Source organism: Barbus barbus (assembly GCF_936440315.1).
Source record: "Barbus barbus genome assembly, chromosome: 21".
NCBI classification, from domain to species: domain Eukaryota; kingdom Metazoa; phylum Chordata; class Actinopteri; order Cypriniformes; family Cyprinidae; genus Barbus; species Barbus barbus.
This window is the reverse complement of record NC_136749.1, coordinates 11850345-11865784: the sequence shown is the minus strand read 5'-3', so window position 1 is coordinate 11865784 and position 15440 is coordinate 11850345. Positions and strand designations below refer to the sequence as shown.

Below are 15440 nucleotides of genomic sequence, written 5' to 3'. Positions count from 1 at the left end.
AGTGACAACCATAGAAAAGGATTCTATGGTGATGAATCTTGAGAACCAAAAGTATTTGCTCTTTCCTTAGTTTCTAACACAGCAAGATTGTGAATGAACAAAAAACCCATAGAGCTTAAAGTCTGATGATAATATATTCAGCCTGTAATCAAACGACTGTGGTGATAATAACTAGATTTTTACTTTTTCCAAAGAAAATGTGAGTGGTGTTGCGCGGTGCAAACATTGGCAACTAAGGAGTTGTGGTAGGTTGCTAAAGTGTTTTGAGTGGTTTTAGCATTTTGTAATATGATTTCTACTGTATTCAAGATGCTATGTGCGAAGTGGTTGCTAAGGTGTCCTGTGTGGTTGCTTGGTGTTTGGTAGGGTATCCTAGATGGTTGCTAGGGCACTGGTTTTCAAATTTTTTTAGGAGTGACCCTTTTTTGTTTCTTAAATAGTTTCTTTTATATTGACATGATCCATATATCCAAAGTTCTGTCATGACACTCTAGATAGGTCTACCTCAATCTGACATCATCAAATGGCGTAACAGATTTAAAAAAAAAAAAATTTATCAGCAGCCAATTAGTTTGCTGCTCAACATTTAAATACTTGGCTAGTGCTTGCTATAGCAGTTGCTTCAGAAACCCTCCACCTTCCCCAGCTCCACCTGTATAGATCTGCTATAGACCCATTGGATTCATGTATGCTATATGGGGGCTATTTCATTTATGTTATATGTGCAGCAGCAGTATTTCTTAAATCCTTACAGTAGCATGTTGGGGATGTATTGGAAGAAGCAAGTCTCGGTACTTGCTCTGCCGCAGCAGCAGTGTAGCAGGTCTATTCCACCAAGACCAAAAAAATTAACACTATCATGTACATTACCATGCTAAATCATGATGAGTTGTCATGAAAGAAATAAATATAATATTGTGGCATGATGCAGGGTGGGCAGCAGAGTGAGGACAGTGAAGCGAATCTTAATGAATGCGAAAATTGAACTACTTTTACACCGTTGTTGCAGAATGTTTCTTAGTCTGCGGGTTTAAGCGATCTCCCTGAAACGCAATTTCAATGGAGGGGGAAATGGGGAAAACCGTGTTTATATTTCTCTCATGACAACTCTCTGAAGATTTTAGCATGGTAATGGATATGACAATGTTAATGTATTTGGTCTTGGCGGAATAGATCTGCTACGCTTTTGTTTTTGTAGATTATTGCTGCTGCTGCTGCAAAGCAAGTACAGGAACTTGCTATTGCCAATACATATGCCGATACGATGGATGCTAACCAGCCATATAAATACAAAGTAGCAAGCTTATTGGCTGTCCAAGTAGTTTAACGCTGTGAATATCATTAATTTTAATTATCATTCAAATCATAAACGACCCATCAGCCTGCGCCATCTATAGTTTCATGACAGAACATGGCATTTATTTTGTTATTGAAGTTACGTTACACTATGCTAAGATATGCTAATGTACTTATTATAGTTAAGTGAATGCTAAGGTGTTGTAGATGGTTGCAAAATATTTTCTAGATTGTTCTGTACGGTAACTAGGGCTAGAGGTTGTTTGCTAGAGTATTCTATGTTGTTGCTAGGGTGTTTATAATGGTTGCTAAGTGTTTGCTATGGTTTTGTAACAAGTAAATAATTGTTTTCTAGGATGTTCTGGATGGCTGTTGGGGTCTAGGTGTTTGCTGGAGTATTCTACATGGTTGCTGGATGTTTGCTACAATGTTCTGGTTGACTATAGGTGTTTGCTAGGTAGTTGTTAGAGTAGTTGCATGTTGTTTGGTAGGGTGTTCTGGATGACTGGGGCTAGGTGGTTGCTAGTAGTTTACAAGTCAAATGAGCCCATTTGCAAGGTTCTGTGACATTCCAGTGCCTAGATACTAGGACTTTTTTTTGTCTGTTTAATTGTGTACTAGGCAAAAATAAGGTATAAAGGGTATCATTTGCCTCTAAGTTTAATACGGAGGGTCAGAAGTTTTTAAAAAGTACAAGCAAACACAATTCCACGGTCAATTGCATAAGCAAACCCAAAAGGTGCCTCCCTTAGCTAGCACCACTAACCTGAGGCAGAAGTAGGAGGGCTACTGCTACTATAATAAATGTAAAACTGATGGGACACTTTATTGATACCATGCTCTGTCTAATGATACAATCGTTTGCAAAGTGCCAGGGATAATCATCAATCAGAATGATTAAAGTGCCTTATGCTCAGGCCTCCAGGATACTAAATGCTGACTATAATGGACCATCCTAATCGCGTTCCCCTTCCCTTAATACAAGTTTCATAATATTGAAAAAATAAAAGTCTTCTGGCTAATTTAAAATCATATCTCAATGGAGACTTCCTAAAAGGATTTTACATTAGTGCACTACAAGCACTAAATCTAGGCTTGCGATTCCCATGTGTCCTTCGTGATTGCCGAACACCTCATTAACAAGATGCATCAGCATGATATCTAAAATAACATCACATCCAGTGAGCAAGAAATAATGTCTGTATTTGGTTTTAATATTTTATTCAACATGTTTCATATAATTAAGTGTATGCAAAATCCTAATTTTGAATTACATAAATTAGTGACTTATTCACCAAACCTGCCAATTCAGGTTAAAAATATATAAATAAAAATAAATTGTAACAGCATACTGATGTTTCTTTTCTGTGCTTCATTGTTTGAATCAACCTGTCCTCTGCACAAACATATAATACTAAGCATCTTTAAACCAGTGTTGTCAGAGATTAGATCTCGCAAGAAAAACAAATTACATGTACCTACAGTGACTAAACAAAATATCTTCTTTTGTGTTCAGCAGGAGAAAGAAATGATGATGAATCACTTGTTCTATACCTCATTTGTAAGTCACTTTGGATAAAAGCATCTGCTAAATGAATAAATGTAAATTCATGCAGGTTTGGGTGAGTAAATGATGACAGAATTGTCATTTTTGGGTGAATTATCCATTTAAGTGCCATTTTTGACATCTTAATAATTATATTATTTTACAAAAATAAACATTTCACATAACTGGACATCTAAATTTATCATGCACATTTACCAAAGTTGCTCGTAATGACTGGACATGGCAACACTGGTTTAAACAGAGTCCCATTCTTTCTTTACACAGACTTCATTGTTGAAGATGCTAAAACAATTTATTCATTGCTCTTGGATTTTACTAGCCCTCAATGTCGGTGTAATGGATTTAATGTTATAAGCAAACTCTATTACATTTGATTACAAACATTAAAAAAAAACACTCCAGTTTCTGTAGTACATTACAATATAATGTTAGCTTATTAAGACAGAAGGCCTTTACGTGCAACAGTAACCCACAGTGTGTAAGCCTGATTATAATCATTTTGTGGTTCTCTGTTGTCTTTGGAAAACATTGCTTCAGTCAGTCCCAGCCTTTTAAATCATACAGGTATTTATTAAGGGCCTTCCCAGTGGTCCAGCATCCTAATGCTATGATGACTTTGAGGATCCAGCTGAGAAGTCCTTCTGTAGGCATCACGAGGGAACCCAAAGAACCAGATGTGGTCCTCGGCGAAACTAATAAAGGCAGACTGAGGGCAACACTCCCTACTGCCCCTGCTGCATTTTCAGCAAACGCACACACTGTCAGCGAACAGGAGAGGGTGGAAAATGCCAGGCAGCGTGACATAATGACCAACCCATCTGACGATAACCAATCAGAGAGCATTATGAAAAAAGTAGAGCCAATCAGGAGGATACGAGCAGTGATGTGGTCCTCACTTAGCCACAAGAAGTCAAAAGTAATAAGAGCAGGACCAAGTGATTCACCTGCCCATTCTAGATCGTTCTGGAGTGATTTGAGAGTTTTGTTACTGGGAGAAAAGAGCGAAAGGACAGAGGAAAAGCCAATCAGGAGGAAGCCCACTGATGAGGCTCTGTGGTCCTGTGAACAAAGAAAGAAAGTCAAAACAGTGCATATGCATGTTTGTAACAGTTGCTGAATTCAAGACACTGAATGGATATTTACCTTGAATAGCCGATAAGCAGCATGCAATGATGAGACAGACAAAATCACACATGCCACAGCTGTGGTAAACTCGCTTATAAAATCCATCAATGTCCTATATGAACACATAAAACACAGCTGTGTAAATCAGTGCACTTATAAGTGTGCACTGCACTATAAACATGATGTTTAAGTATAACATTACTGCAATACAAAGGATGGGAATCACAATGAAAACGTGAAATAGTTTTGCACTGGCAGATACAAACTCTCACTGGATAATACAATAAACTTGCAGTTAAAACAGCTATAATGAAAACAAATAATGCACCATGTAGTAATCATACGACCACAATTTAAGCTACTATCTAATACAGTTACATTAATGTCTGCATACTGTAATCTAACTGTAGCGAATAGGATTGCCACACCATACCTGAGTAGTGAAGTCTTTCATAGTGCAGCGTGTAATAGCAGAGACATGGCAACTGCAAAATGTCAAGCTACTAAATTAGTACTTAAATCAAAGTTGTTGTCATTTTATTATGAGACAAAAATTGTGCTCAGCATGCTCGCTGTTTATCAACAACTCGAGCGAACACAGGAAGTGTCCTGCTGTTCTGCGTTTAGCGGGTAAAGTGTGTGTTGTGCCCTCTAGCGGAAGACAGAGGAACAGCACCAGTAGTCAAAAACGATGGTGCAGCATTCAGTGATTTTCCTCTTTAGAGTATCTTCACACATGCTGATATTAATTTATAACTAAGGTGGGCTAAATGTAAAAATACAAATATATGTCTTCTGTGGAAGACTCAGGACCATAAAATGTTCGTCCAATCACTGAATTCGGACCGCAGTGTTTTTACAAGAGGGAGGAATTTGATGAAATGGGTTCAACACAACATTGCAGGCGGAGTTTCTTCTGGACAGGTAAGCTATATATAAAATTCTTGAAAGTATATGCGTTTTATTAGTGTAAAAGTTGCCTTTCAGTCTTGGATGAAGTTGCTCCTGTAAGTCCAGAGCAGCTTGTCTGATAAATTCCACCCCCTGGATCAATTAAGTTGCCATCCAGATTTTGCGCTGTTTTGTTATCGACAAAGAGATACGCCTTAAAAAAAAACTTTGCGAAATTTGCTGTCTACAGCCTGGATATTTTTTTGTACTTTGTTATAGACTAGATAGATAGGCTACTGTTGATAATCAAGCAATGATCATAAACAGTTGCAGTTGTATTATAATTTTCTGATAAATGTTTATAGGAAATATGAATGTTCATTCCGGTTATTTTATTTCTCCTAACCGACGGCCGTTAAGCCGTATTAACCGTTAACCGACAAGATTATGTTAAATTACAATTAAATTAAATTGATAGGTGGCTTGACCCATTACAAATACCTAAATTTGTTTTCCAGGTATTCATTTTATACACGCAAAAAGCAGCATAAACAACATGAAGGTGAGGATTCACACACCTGCAGCGCTTCTGCAAATGGAGAAAAACATAAGCTATAATATATAAAAGAAACAGGCCCTTATGCAAAATATATTTTTCTAAATCATTAATTAATTAACAAAACGAAAGAAAAAAACTGCAACAATTAGCAGCCTATATGCAGAATTTCGGTAAATTTTTGTGATGCACTCGAGAAAGCCTCAGTTTCCCTTTATTTCACAAAAGTACGTTTTGTTTTTTATTGTGAATGTACACAAATAAAATAAATATTTTGAATAGTTTTGAATAATGTCTTAGTCTTATATGACCACAAATGAAGGAGTATGCTAGTGTAAGTTGTTTCCACTTTTACAAGGAAAAAAAAAACAAAAACAGGAGTGATCGCGCCGGCGCCTCATGTGCAGTTAAGCATAGCCTCCACAACACAGCCTGTTCATGTCATAATAAAATACAGTCAGCCAAAAATATTGAAGAAACATGAAAAAAATATTTTATTTCCCCTCACTCCACAACAAATCATTTAAATTTAACGGTAGAAAGAACTCAGAACAAAGCAAGAATAAAAATATAAGAAGCTAACAAGCCAAAACAAATTAATTTAAACTTTTGTACTTCACATTCCAATATGTAAAACGTGCTTGGCATAATATCACAGGGTTATGGTAGTCAAGCTGGGACTACAGGCTATTTAAACTGAACCGTGCACTGTAAAAAAAAAAAAAAATAATCATGTAAACATAGGCTAGCCTACTAACACCAAATTAAGATAAGTATGTTTGAGAGGTAACTCCTCTTTTTCTTACCATGTATAAAATAATTTTAGATACAATTTAATAATATGAATATGATTTAATGCGCTTTTGAACCATAGGGAAACGGTGCTTTAACGTGAGCAACACCATGAACTGGCTTCCTATAGGCTAATTCTGTCATGTGACACCACATTTATTTGCGTTAAAGCCCCTTTTCTCGACAAAAATAGTTTCCAAACAAATTTTTGCGACATTTGAAGTATCGATATGGAATTTATGCGCTAAAGTTAAACGGAAAAAGATTTTGTCTACACATGAGAAATTTAATCGATAATTGGCATTTCCATCAGCTATATCGTAAATATTTTAAAGCGCTAAATATTTTTTCGCAAAAAAATTCTTGGATGGAAGCCTGGTTAATGATAGTATCTGCTCTTTTAAACATATTTGTTGTAAAGCCGAGCGTCTTTCGAAATCTACTTGACTACTAGTTCACTATCAGCATTTAAAATAACTTTTAATAGATTTCAACAACAAGGTTAAGGATATTAAGTATTTCTGTAATTTAATATCTATCAGGAGACATAATCCCAAAATTTTGTTTGCCACTATACATAACATTGTCTCTCCTCCATCACCTGTGGTTCAAATCTCAAATCATAAGATAAACAATATATACGAAATAATATTACTCTCTCTCCTTCAGTTCAAATACCTTGTGTCTCCAGGTCAGTAACCCTGGAGATTTTTTCCAAGATAACAATTGATGATCTCACTAAGGTAGTTAGTTCTATGAAAAATTCTTCTAGTCCTCTGAATGTGGTACCCACTGCCTTGTTTAAAAATGTTATTGACATGTCCTGTGTGTTATCTATAATTAATAATTCATTAACATCTGGTCAAGTTCTAGGTTATTTTAAACAAGCTGTGGTTCAACCTATTCTAAAGAAAATAAATCTTGATCCATCCTTACCCCAAAATTATAGACCTATTTCGAAGTTACCTTTTATGGCTAAGGTCCTGGAAAAAGTTGTTGTAAGAGTTTTCAGTAAGAGTTCAAAAGTATACCTCAACAGTACCTGCGTCCTGTGGTGTTCCCCAGGGTGCTGTTTTGGCCCCATTGCTTTTTGCTTTGTATTTGCTGTCTCTGGGGCAATTGATAAGTAATTTTGAAGGCACTCGCTATCACTGCTATGCAGATGATATTCTACTATATATTTCTTTTTTTTGTAATTTCTCATGAAATTGTATAGTCTATTAAAGTCTGGATGGCAAATAATTACTTGCAGTTAAATCCAGAAAAAACAGAATTACTTATCTCGGATTCTGTTGGTGTTCTCACAAAAGTGATAGAAAGTCTTGGTTCTTTATCACATTCTGTTAAATCTACCCTTTGTAATGTAGGTGTTCATATGGGACAAGCCGTCAGTCTTGATCAACATGTGAATTATTTGGTTCATAACTGTTTTTATCAGTTGAGAAACATTGCAAAATTGAGTCCAGTTGTGTCCAGAAGCGGAGATGGAAATGATTATACATGCATTTATTTCCTCCGGCCTTGATTACTGCAACTCTCTTTTTACCTGTGTTGGTAATTCATCCCTCAAACCTTTACAAGTGGTTCAAAATGCTGCTGCTAAGCTTTTAACATAAGAGATCTCACATAACCCCAAATTTAATTTCTTTACATTGGCTCCCTGTCAAATTTAGAATTCATTTTAAAATTCTCATGATGGTGTTTAGAGCATTGCATGGTCAAGCCCCTGTGTATATAAAAGAGATGTTGAAACCCTATAACTCTAGTAGGAATCCGAGATCCTCAAATCAGATCCTGCTAGTTGTTCCACGCTCTAGAATGAAGAAAAAAGGAGACTGTGCCTTTGAAGTAATTGCTCCCAAGTTGTGGAATGCTCTTCCTCTGGAACTGAAATCTGTGGACTTGTCGACATTTTTAAAAAGTAGCTGAAAACTCACTTTTTCAAATTTGCTTTTGTCTAATTTGTGTTTTTTTTTTTAATGATTATATCTGTTTTTATTCTTCATTTTACATTTTTGTTGTAAAGCACTTTGTGACACCTGCTCTTGAAAGGTGCTATAGAAATGACTTACTAAAAATTACATAGGCCTAACTCATCACCATGTTTACAGACAATAATAATGACAAAATCTTACAAAACCAATGAACTGTTGTGTAGTCAACAATAGGACTTCCATTGTTAAACAATATTGTAAAAAATTGTGATGTGTGACCTAAAATACATACGAAAAAATACAGGGTGTTTATAACTTAAATTATAAAACAATTTAGAAAGAGTAGTGCATGGATGACATTTTTTTCATAGGCCAAGAACCTGGAAGATAGCATCACCCTGGTTCCCTCGACAAAAAGCTAGCAGGATGTTTCTAATGTATTTTGGATAGTTAGAAAATAAGGTTTGTGACCAATAGAAGTTTATGATTCCTACAGATTTTGTTAAAGATACAAATGAACACAGCTTTTATGAATTTTGAAGCCTAAATACAATCGCCAGAAGTAAAAAGCTCAAATTAGGCTATTGAAGAACTACACTATGGTCACATGGCTTCAGCATCACCACTCTTAAGTTTCGGACAGCTCTTGCCATTTTTATTTAATATCTACAAGTTGGAAAGTTTGAGTCAGAATTGTAAGGCAATAAACACAACAAGACTTTAAATGTGGACTAGAGATTTGATGAGTCTTCTAGGTGTGATGCCGTTTAATGTCCCTGACAACCTCTGTAGTCCCATTTAGCCACTTGTTAGCAACCACATAAAAGCTTAACAAAATCATGAGTAGGTTATTACTAATGTACTTTGCTGTAGAATAAAATGTGAAAAATCTTGAGCTTGTGTTAGCCACAGACCATATTTCAGACATTTAAGCAAAACTTGTTAAAAAAACCCATTCACATTGGGATTATGGAGCGGGAAGTTAAAAAATGTCAGTTCGTATCTGGGTTTTAGGACTCATTCCTTACGGCTATCTATTCATAATCAGTTACCATTCTCTTGGGTTTGTTATAACTGTGTATGGTTTGACTTTAAGAACCACACTGGCAACACCTTGCAGGTCAGGCAGAGGCTCCTCTTTACTGGCAGGCAGGAACTGAAAGTCTCGTAGCAGATAGGCCGTAAAAAGAAACATCTCCATTTTGGCTACTGCCTCTCCCAGACACAGTCGGGCCCCTCCTCCAAAAGGAATCAGGGCACGAAGGGACCCGCCACCACCTTCCAAAAAGCGTCCTGCAATAAATCAGATTCACTGTCACAGTTAAAGAGCACTGCATTATGTACCATGTAAATATGCAAATTAGAAAAGATGGAAAATGTGTGGTTTTGTACCTGGTTTGAAGCTGTATGGATCATCCCAGACCTCTGGATCATGGTGGGCACCATACAGTTTAGGAATGATTATTGTGTTCTTGGGGATGAAATGGCCTGCAATACTAAACACAGGTGGTGATCATCAGAGTGTGCTGCGGAGTGTGCGTCTACAAAAGAGCAGAGTGAACACTGCTGGGAGAGGTTCACTTCTTCTCTGCTCCAGAGTTGTGTTGGGTGTTGACTAAATCTTTGTCTGTTGAGTGTGGTGCAAACTTTGAACATTTATCCTTTAAATAGCTTTTGATTGTTACAAGTACATTCCTGTTGTTTAGCAGTGTTGGGCTGATACTAGACAGGTAGTGTGTCTACCTTTTACTTAGGTTCTGTGTTACAGTATTAAAAGGTATTGTAATTTTCTTTGTTTGTTTATTTGCTTTATGATTAAGTGGGAAGCTGTAGGGAGAGGGTGCCATTTTATTTTGTGCTCCTGTTTATCCCTGTTTTTGGTTCGTGAGGGAGTTGAGGAAAGCTTTTGTTGTTGATTTCTTTTCTTTTACCTGGATAGGTTATTTAGAACTCCTCCTGTTAGTTATCTGCGGTTTTGTTTGTTATTTTGGCCAGGCCCTCTCCTGAAAACATTTATTACTTCCATGATTCTTGCTTTTCTAAATAAATTGTTTAAGTTTGTCAAAGCGAAGTAGTTGTTGAATTTCTTGGGCAGAGGACTGGGGTGATTCCTCCTCATTTTATTAATTTCTTCCTTAATAGTTTTAGTTAAACCTGTTACTCCCACTCCCAACCCTAGACTGGGGAACGGGAACGTAACATTGTGAAATTGAAATATTACACTATAATAATATACTAATACAGCACTTGCATATTATTGCTCTTTTGTTGGTTTTGATTGCTTCTATTTTCCTCAAGTTGCTAAATAACAAAATGTAAATATAATGTAAATGTAAATAACAAAACTAAATTGAAATTTTAAAACATAATCCAAATCAAATAAATAACAAAAATAAAAGAAAGGGGGGGCGCCTGAACGTAGTCCCCAGCTAGGTAACTAGTTATGATATAGCTGGGGACTACTTTCAGGCGCTGTGTAATATCTTTGTGCCTGCTGCACCCATGGTACGGCAGCAAAGTTCCTTGATTATTACGCCAGAATGAGAGTATAGTTCCATATCAGCCTAGACAATCGCAACTTTTAATTTTCCGTCAGTCTTAGTACATGATGTTGTGATGTTCTCGTTTGAGTATTTGACAAGAAAACAGACGTGTGCATTCAGTATACTTTACTGTGATATCTTGACAGTTATTACACAGACAGCCGTCGTCCCTCGCGGGCTTAATGCTAGTGCTCTGTTGTTCTTACACAGTGTAATACGGCAGGCGTACCCCCGTGCGTCATAACGTCAAACGTCACTGTCGTAAACATCATACTGCATATCCTAAACACTACATCACTCTTTTTTTTTTTTTTTTTTTTTTTTAACCACTAGATCCACTACTTTGGACATACGTGACTTATTTACTTGTCGTCTGTAACAACAACATAACTTTTCATACGTAGCTCGGCAGTACAAATGTAAACATAAAATTTAGAACTTTGCTAGAACAAACACATTCAGGTAACTTATCAAGTGTGCTTAGAATGAACAGTATCAAAGTGCAACAGTACTTCATAGTCACTGAAGTACACTTATGCATTGTGCAAATGGTTTTGAAAAGAGAAAGAACAGTCATTCAGAAATCTTTAGACTAATCTATTGCTGGATTGGGTGTAAGTATTCTTCACTCAAGCTCGTAGTCTTTGAGGTATGATGGACGCTGGCGGTTACCTCGAAAGGGATACCTTGGTTTCACAGCAACAGTGTCTTCATTATCAACAATTCTCTCATCCTCCTCATCCAGAGTAGGCTCATCTTTTGTCTTGGAGATTATTTTTTTGAAGAAAGACGAATTCCTTGTTATTGAATGTCCATCTCTGGTTGCTGTGACCATGGAGCCATTGACCTCTGCCACAGCGTATGGTTTGGTGTTGTATGGGGTAGTGAGTTTGTTATGCTTGGGTTGTTGGTAGAGTACCTTGTCACCAGGGGTGAATGTGATTGGCTTAGCACGACGGCGCGCGTCTGAGTTGGATTTCATCTTTGCTTTTGCATTAGTGTCCCGCTCCCTGATGATGTGATCATTGTTATATTCGCAGGTGGTGGTGATTAACGGGATCTTGGTGTGCATTTTGCGCTTAAACAACAATTCAGCAGGTGACGCTTCTGTGGTGCTGTGTGGTGTGGCGCGATACTCGCGGAGAAACGTGTTGAGTCTCTGTTTCCACGGGGTAATCTGTGTCTCTGCCACAAGGATTGCTTTTCCAAGCGTGCGCATGAAACGTTCTGCTGTTGCATTTGCTTGAGGCCAGAGAGGTGTTATCTTCCGATGATGGAAGCCTAGATGGCCTGCAAACTTAGAAAACTGGTCACTGTTAAAAGGGGGCCCGTTGTCTGTTTTTAGAACTCTGGGAATTCCAAACATCGAGAACACTTTGTCGATGATTGGGATGACTGTGTTGGCTGAGACAGATCTTACAATTTCAACAACTGGGTAGCGAGAATATTCGTCTATGACAACTAGTAGATATTCTCCAGTTGGAAGTGGCCCGTAGAAATCTGCACTGATGTTAGACCAGGGGGCTTCTGGCAACTCAGACATTCTCAGTGGCTCGGACTGTGTTATAGGCGTGTTGGCTTGACATGCTAAACAGTTCTTGACCGTCAGTTCTGCTTTCTGGTCTATGTTAGGAAACCAGACCTTTGACCTGAGCAGTGTCTTAGTCTTTACAATGCCCTGGTGTCCTTCATGGGCTAGCTGTAACACTCTGTGCTCGAGGGATGCAGGGATGACAATTCTCGTACCTCGCAGGATGATGTCGTCGGTGTGGGACACCGTGAGCTCCCCACTAATCTGTCTGTACTTTTTCAGTGTTCCAGCATGTTGTGTGTCGCCTGTAATTTTGTGCCATGTGTTGTCTCTGATGTGGGCACTAACCTTTTGCAGGATTGGGTCTTTTAGTGTTTCATCTTTTATCTCCTGGAGAGTCATGGCTTTTGGTGTGGCATGCTCCGCTACAAAGTTGACATACTCCTCTGCCACTTTCACTGCTCTTGTGCTTTCGCTCGTCTGTATCGGGATGGGGTGACGGGAGATGTAATCAGCAGGGTTGTCTGCACCTTTTCTGTATTCTACCCTGACGTTGTAGGGCTGTAGTCTCAGTCCCCATCTCTCGATCCTTGCAGGTGGTTTTGAACGAGGGTTGTTCCATATGACCTCTAGAGCTTTGTGGTCAGTGACAAGGATAAACGGGTTGCCATACAGGTACAAGTGAAAGTGTTCACAGCTCCACACAATGGCCAGTGCCTCCTTCTCCGTTTGTGAGTAACGTCTTTCTACGTCGCTGAGAGCACGGCTGGCGTATGCAATGGTATGCCTCTCTCCCTTTCCATCCTTTTGGTAGAGAACAGCGCCTAGACCAACTGGACTAGCATCTACCACAAGCTCTGTGTCTTTGGCTGGATCAAAGTATGACATTACCATGTTGCTGGTCAGGCTGTCTTTGATCGTCTGTAGTGCTCTGGCATGCTCAGGGGTCCAGTGCCATGGTGTGTCTTTTCTGGTCAGCTCACGGAGTGGTGCAGAGATGGAAGCAAAGTCTTTGATAAAACGAGCACTGTAGTTCGCCATTCCTAGCAGACTCCTGACTTCAGTCTGGTCTTGTGGATCACTCACCTGCTGAATGGCAGCAATTTTTTTTGGGTCTGCTGAGATTCCACCAGCTGAAAAAATGAATCCGAAGAATTCAAGTTTACTTTTGTTAAACTCGCATTTCTTTTTGTTGAGTGTGAGCCCTCTGTCTTTCAGTCTCTGGAACACAGCTCTGAGGCTGTCGTCATGGTCTTTCTGTGTTTTACCATACACAATGATGTCATCACTCAGATTCTTTACTCCTGTGATGCCCTGCAGCGTCTGGCAGATCGCATTCTGGAACACCTCTGCTGCTGAAGATATCCCAAAATTCAGGCGCTTGTATCGTCTCAACCCGAGATGTGTCGTAAAGGTCGTGATGTACCTGCTGTCGGGGTGGAGTTCTAGCTGATGGTAACCAGCAGTCAGGTCAAGCTTGGAGAAGACTGTAGCTCCATTCAACTCGTGAATTACGTCATCCATGGTGGGAGTGATGTGGCGTTCGCGTTGTATGGCGGTGTTGGCCTGTCTCATGTCGACACAGACTCTAACCTTGTCCGGATCCTTTGGCTTGGGTGGTGTCACGATGGGGGAGACCCATGGCGTAGGGCCTGTGACTGTCTCGATGACGTCGTCATCCTCAAGCCGTTTCAGCTCCTCTTCGACCTTCTGTCGGATGTGAAAAGGCACTCGCCTATGTGGCTGACAGGTTGGGTGAATGTCAGTGTTGATGTGAAGCTTTACCTGAAAGTCTTTCAGCATGCCAATGCCCTCGAACAGCTCTGGGTGTTTTTGTACCAACTCGTCAGCTACTGTTTGACCGGTTGTAGCAGACACAGTGTTGATGATCTTGATGAGGCCTAGCTCTTTAGCTGTGTTGTAGCCCAGCAGAGAGCAGCTATCACCCTTCATTACGTAAAACTCGGCTGTGGTTTTCTTATTATCTGTCTCTGTGCTACATGTGAATGCACCGGTTATGGGCAGTGGTTCAGTGTTGCCATATGGGAATATCTTTATATCAGCTGGGCTGAGCTGTGGGCATGGTCTCAGGGTACGGAGGACTGATTCACTAATAATGTTCACTGCAGCTCCGGAATCAATCATTGCTGCAATTTTTACACCATTAAGCCAAATGTGTGTGCGTGGTTGAGTGATATTCTTGTTGTCACTGGCAGCAAATACATAAGCTTCATCACTACTGGACGAGTCATGTGTGGTACTCTGTGTTGTGCTGGTGATGTTATACACTTTCTTGTGCGTTTTGTGTTGCTTACTGTTGTCTCTGTGTTTCATTTCAAAGTCTCTTCCAGGTGTTTTTTGTTTTGTCCTGCACTGCTTGGCGAAGTGATTTAGTTTCCCGCATGCTTTACAGTCTTTTCCTTTTGCTGGGCAGTTTCCGTCATGTGGATAATTTCCACCGCAATTCCTGCACTGGACGTTAGGCTTTGCTCTCCCGGCGCGTCGGCTGGCAGCTGTTCGCCTATCCTGCAGCACTGCATTCACTGATGCAGCTACACTCTGCTCCATGCCGGTTGCTTGTTGCTCGGACAGTTCTAAAGTTCTCCCGTATTCGAGAAGGTCATCCAGGCTGTTTTCGGGTTCTCTGAGCGCTCTTCTACGTAGCCTGGTTGAACTGCAGCTTTGGATCAGCTGTGCTTTTATTTCATGGCTTACGTCGACAAATTCACAATTCTTTGCTAGCATGCGTAGTCTGGTACAGTATGTGTCTAGGTTCTCGCCCGGCTGCTGTACTGCCTTTCGGAATATATATACTTGATACTGGACGTTCTTTTTAGGCGTAAAATACGTGCTTAACTTCTGCTTAACATCAGCAAACTTATCTTCCTCTGCTGCTAACGTGTCGTAGATGTCATGCACGCGCTCTCCAGCCAAGTGTAGTAATAATGCCTTCTGCCTTTCATCTCCGGTAATGTTCACTGCTGTAATATAGTTTTCAAACCTTTGCATCCATTTTGTCCAGCGTGGTCCTACTGAGCTCGGATCCGTTTCGGTATCGAAGGCTTGTAGAGCGACAGTGTTTCCCAGTGACATCTTTTTTTCTTATCCCATCCTCGTCGCCAATGTGATGTTCTCGTTTGAGTATTTGACAAGAAAACAGACGTGTGCATTCAGTATACTTTACTGTGATATCTTGACAGTTATT

The 15440-nt window shown here is 39.4% G+C and overlaps 1 long non-coding RNA gene across 1 annotated transcript; it reads right to left on the bottom strand.

Moving 5' to 3' along the window:
- Positions 1-2490: 2490 nt before the first annotated feature.
- LOC306887371 lies at positions 2491-4596 on the bottom strand. The gene is made up of 3 exons (XR_013785677.1): positions 4422-4596; positions 4007-4100; positions 2491-3922 (listed from the first exon to the last, which is right to left on the bottom strand). It is a non-coding gene; the product is annotated as an uncharacterized lncRNA (long non-coding RNA).
- Positions 4597-15440: the final 10844 nt, after the last annotated feature.